Source organism: Etheostoma spectabile, chromosome 10 (assembly GCF_008692095.1).
Source record: "Etheostoma spectabile isolate EspeVRDwgs_2016 chromosome 10, UIUC_Espe_1.0, whole genome shotgun sequence".
NCBI lineage: Eukaryota > Metazoa > Chordata > Actinopteri > Perciformes > Percidae > Etheostoma > Etheostoma spectabile.
Window position 1 is genome coordinate 21,011,937 of NC_045742.1, and position 6,000 is coordinate 21,017,936.

Genomic DNA, 6,000 nt, shown 5'->3' on the forward strand with positions numbered 1-6,000 from the left:
TCAACACCTGACAGTGCATGAAGTCCCATCATTGTTTTAAAATACCAGGCTTCCCATTTCCCACTCCTGCGACAAAGTTGAACGAGGTACAGGCTGAGACATTACTCGAATAACAAGGATGAGCAGAGTCAGAGAAGTAATTTCATTCATTCACTGAAGCATCAAAAGAGAAAACCAGAATGTGTCTGTGAGTGAGAAGTAGCGTAAAGGATGTGCTGATACTCTGCGTTTTTGATGTCTCTATTCATAATTGACAGCAGTTTCAAGATAATAGCAGTGTTTTTTAAATTTGACAAGCCCTTGAACAAATAACTAAGATGTACAATCTGAAGGAGAGGATGTAAAAAACAAAACCTGCATGAGGCAAACAGAAAGGATGTGCCCAGCTCATTACTGTCGGAGAAAAAAGCGTGTGTACAGTAGATGAGCGACATAGCGTGAGTCTTTGAACAGGATGTGATGTTCCTGTCACAGCCACTCCTCTAGAACCTAATTAGAGCTCTAAAGGCAGAGCGGCTCTTTCCTGTCACCCAGGTATGTAGTGTGGATGTATCTCACACACCTTTGAGCCGTCATCAAAAGTTCAATCAAAGCTTTAGTTTAAATTGCTTGTCTACGCTCCCTTTTAAAACACACACTAGGTTACCGTGAATGAGATGCAAAGTGCAAATGGCATCCGTGCTTTGTGTTTTGCATACAAAACAGTCACTAATGAGTCTCATTGAGCTTGCAATGAGATTCATTAAAACACATTATAAAAAGGATCTTTTACAAAGAACTTCGACATGTATGTGTTTTAAAAGTCTGCTCTGTTACCATTATTAATGGCTTTGCAGGGATGCCGGTAGTCTTTTAATGAGATATCTTAGCCTCTGCAGGAATGTTGCTCAATGTTAAAATGCCTTTGGTTTTGAACAGGAAATTAATGAGGTGCTCTTTTATTCCCACATTTTTAGCAAGTGAAAGGTGCTAAGTGGCTCTTAACCTACATAACGCTTCACAGTATCATATCTCTAAAGAGCCATAAGGTCAGGGCAACAGTGTTTGCCAGGAAATGTGCAAGACTTGACTTTCTCTCAGCCTCAGAATTGGTTCAGTCTGTACAGCTCATGTTACTGATACAGGAAGATTATCATTATGTTTTTCCATGAAACGTATACATCCCTAGAAAAAAACATGGGAAACCCCTTTGAAGGAGGTGTGTGGTGTGTGTGTGTGTGTGTGTGTGTATGTGTGTGAGTGTTGTGGTGTGGTGTTGGGGGGGGGGGGGGGGGGGGGGCACTGCCTCTTCTAAATTCTGAGGAATTGCTGTTTGAAGTGGAGTCATCAGCATGTTTTCAAATTCACTGTCATTTCCTTCATTGACCGTAACAGCAAAAACACTTCATCTGCTCTGGCGCTTGACGACCGCTATTCAACAGGGACAAGCTGAATCGGAAGCGCCGAGCCTGCAAGAAGGCCTCGTCCAATCACGGGGGCGCCGACAGGCGTACTAGCCCGAGAATAAGAGAGCCGCCGCAGCGGGATAGATACTGTTGTTCAGAAATTGCATTACAGGAATATGTGATATAACAATAGGAATAGGTCTCGCTTCTCTCTAAATGTCAGAGTCGTTCTTGGTTACCTCATGCAAAGTGTTAAGAGTTTTGAACAAATGAGGATTTATCTGGTACATAGGGTAAAAAGTCTGCATAGCGACCACTCTTAGCTTACATAGTGGGGACTGACAGTTCCAATCTTTTTCCTTCAACATATTCCATGCACTCAGAAAGTAATGGAGAGAGAGAAAAAAAAAAACTTCAAAGAAAGAATCCTTTAGGAAAAATGTTTTACAGTGCCAAATTTATGGGATTTTTCAATTGTCTGCGTTTAATACCCATGTCTCATATAGAAGGCTATATTTGAGCCATCTCCCACAGCAATAGCTCAATTTAATAGAACAGTAACGTGATACTAGCCTAGAACACTGTTCAATTTGATTACGCAGTTCATGGGGACTGCGGACTTTGATAAAGGATTGATTTATTTTGCAGGGAGCTTGAAATAATAATCCTCTGCTAAACCTTCATGGCCTTAAGGCTCAAACTTTTAATAACGTTATGAGAGAGATGAGAATAGTGCATCACTCTAGGTCTGGTGGAGCTCTGCTCAGCCGTCGTGTACAATGCTCTTCCTGTAGCTGTTGGTGCCTCTGCATGATGGGTTGTTTGTTTTTGTTTGTTGGTAGGCTTCTAAGCCATCCAGGAATTTGCCCGTGGGTTTATCTTAAAAGTCATATGTGCACTTAAATAACCTGTGCCATGGATCTTAGTGGTGTACAGCATTTGCAAAGACAGTAGTTCTTTGTTAAGACTACACAAGCCCTATTATAGTTGTGGAGCTTGTTATTAAAAACCAGAAGATAACATAGAGGTTATAGGCTTCACTGGCTGCAACCAAATGCCGAATTAAGAAAGGCTGGGATGAAGGCACATAAGGGAGATTGTGATATAAACAGGCTGAAAGTGCCACTGGGGGCTCATAAAAACTGAATGTAGACTGCGCTTTGTGTGAATTATTTAAATCTGCAGGGTGAAGACCATACAGATGCTGCATTCTAAATGAGTATGTGTGGACATCAACATCAGTGCTCACTACAGAAATGATGAGTAGAAACCCAGTCAAGGTTTGGTGATTTTCATGTGTACAGTATGTTAAAATGTACTATATTTTCAACTAAAAAGCATACTACATTTTGGTAGGCTACTATATTTTTGGAGGAGTAACTTATTATTATTACTAGTAGTAGTAGTAGTAGCAGTAGTAGTAGTATATCAGGGTATGCCAGAGGTACTCTCATGTCTGTATGGTAAATATGAAGCAACTACTAAAGCTGAATGAACTCGCGGTAGACCATTATGTAACTAAACAACACTGATGGGAATAATGGCAATATAAATAACGGCGTTACTAACAACATTACTTTTTTCAGTGACAAGTAATTTAAATGATTACTCTCACCACCTTAATAACGCCGTTACCGTTACTTGACCTCTGAGCCGAGAGGCAAAGACTTTTTTTTCTTCCTTGGTTAGCGGGCCGTGCACGAGACAAGCGTATAAATGCTGACGATTGGCTGAGGTTGAGTAAAATGTCATGGTAAGCCAATCAGAGGTAGAGTTGGGCGGGTGTTCCAAAGCACGCATAGTAGAACACAACGAACAACACAAGCGAGTCAGTCAACAAGAGAGACAGGTATGGCGTTATGAAATTAAGGAGGGGGGGGGTAACTTTTTCTGCAAAAGATTGACAGTTTTTCCTTCCAGTTAGAAGTAGAGGTTATGAAACCGGCCTCCCTGTGTAGCCAATAAGAAGACGAGTTGATTAATACTAAACATGACCAGAAAATTGTGACCCTGTGATGGCTCCAGCTGTGTCAAAGCAAACATATGGCCTTCTTATGGCATTTCACCATTTCATCAATTTATAATAACTTATTCCTATAAAAATTGAGAGTGTTAACTTCCCAATGACCTCAGGGTCATCCCAGAGGGCCAAAGTATGTAGGAACTGCATCACTTTTTTGGGGTAAAATTTTAGGCGAGAAAAGCATGTATTTTCAAGTGTTTGTAAAGAACATCAGGGCACTTATGTTATTTGCACTACAAAGAGTGTATATATTTTGTATTCAGTGTCCATTTCATTGTAACAGTCAGATTTATAAATATTTGAACATGCAAATGTATTTTAAGTTCCAATAAAGAGGGGTGGATGTTGGGTCACATTTGAGCATTTAAAAATGTACTTGAAAGTAACGCATTGGGTACTTTCTGAAGTAACTAGTTACTTTTATAATTTGTAACCGAGTATCTAATTTAGGTCCTTTTGGAAGAAGTAACTAGTAACTGTAACTAATTACTTTTTAAAGTAACTTGCCCAACACTGCTAAATACTGAGCTGAGCTGAGATGTGCTAATGCCCAGTAGAGCTGAGGGGAACTGCAGAGTTGGGTGATAATGCTCTGTGGGTTCATCATTACTAGCAACCCCTTCATCATTTTATCCATTGTTCATTGTTCATACCAAAATATTGCTTATAACCACTTTACGGAAATTAACTCATAGGATCTCAATGCTAAAGGCATCTGTGTGCTGATGTTTCCATCAAACCAGTACTAAGCTATCAGATACTGTATGCCCATACTACCTCCCACAGATCATATCATTAGGTTGGGTTGAGATAGGTGTCTGGCCTTATACCCGCTATCATAAGACCAAGATGTTATTATTTCACCAGCCGGCGACGGTCTCCCACCACCACAAGTGCTCATTATGATTGATAACTGATAGCATCGCTTAATCATGACTGGACAAAGGCCATAGCCATCCAAACAAGTCCCCCGATTGAATTAATGGTATTCATTAAGCCCCATTGAGAGCCTTTACTGATGCCACGACCTTATCCCGCAACTTCATCTTCTTGGGGATTGACTGAGGCAAAATACAAGCTCAGGAAGGGAAAGCAGGTGGGAGAAAGACAGGAAGAGACTGAGATTAGGGGGGAAGATGAGAAGATGAGCCCCCAGAGAAGAGAGAAAGAGAAGAGTGTAAAGAATGAAAGGTGTTCATTTCACTGCTGGCAGATTGACACGTTCCCACCGGGGGAATGGTTCCAGGTCACATTGTCCCAGAGCAGAGTACCATCAGCTCTGTGACTTGAGCATGCCTGGACTAATGGCTCTCCAATGCCACATTTCATCAAAAGTCTCCTAAAACATATGTGAAAAACACGACAGGGGGGGTCACCTCTTCCTCATTAAAAAGACTAACCTGAGGCTTAATATCTGCTCAGGGACCCCAGACCTTGAGTTAGAGGACATCATTTAGCTGCAGCTTTAAAATCAGCACTAGCATGAACGTGCCTGCCTGTACATTATGAATCATTTACAGCTGCGCCCCAACTGCTTGCTAACATGCTGCTATGCTCTTGGACTCCCCCGAGAAACCCTGAACCAGCAGCTCAGGAATACACAATGATTCTGACTCCAGAGGTCCATGCAGAGAAGCGATGTTATGTAGTTAAGGCCGCATTGCACACTGTTCATCCCATTGGGAGGGCGTGGTGTTAGGTCGGGGCACTCTTCTTCTCCTGATTGCTTCTTAGACCTGGCTTCAGACAGACGCACTGCGTGTTCTGTGAAGGTCTTTTTACGCATGTGCTCTGTGATCCCAGTAAATAGACTTTTTGAGGACTCAAGGAGAAGGGAAAAAAAAGAAAACTATGTAAAACTTTGACATTTTACTCCCAGAAGCATCAGCAACTGTGATACTGTAGACAACATTTAAATATTCTTTACAAACTGTAATGTTTGTATTGTACAAATTCAACAAGTTTCTATTTCTTCTTTTTACAGTTGAGATTACCTTTGTTTGATGAAGATGCAGCGACTAAAAGATCGGCTCTTTCATTAGCCCTTTTCAGGCATGAATTGTAATTTTTATTTTTTATGTTGTTTTTTATTTATTTTATTAATTCAGGACAATGCACATTGAAGAACAAGCACAACAGTACACGTAAATGTGCCAGATTGTAGCCCAAGGGCGAATTTCCATCTGTAGTCCAATAGGCAGGTTGGTGTTACAGTAAAAAAGACATAAGATAGTAACATTTAGTATAGAAAAACAAGAAGAAACAAAAAGAAAAGAAGGAAAAAAAAACAGAAAACAGGACAATTCATCAGTAGAAAAACGGAAACACAAGTTAGCGGTGGTTACACGTTTGGTGAGGTCTAAGCCACAGCTTTACCTGGCTCTTAAAGGAGGCCAAAGTGGGATGCTCCCTCACAGTTGGGGGAAGAGTGTTCCATAATGCACTGCCTTTAATAGATTGAATAGATGCATTATGGCTGAAGGAGGTTTTTCCCAAAGGAACCTCACCGTCCCTGTTTACAACAGCTCTTGTGATCCGAGTGTGTCTAAATTTAATAAACTCCAACAGTGGAGTTGGCGCCAGGCCAAGAAG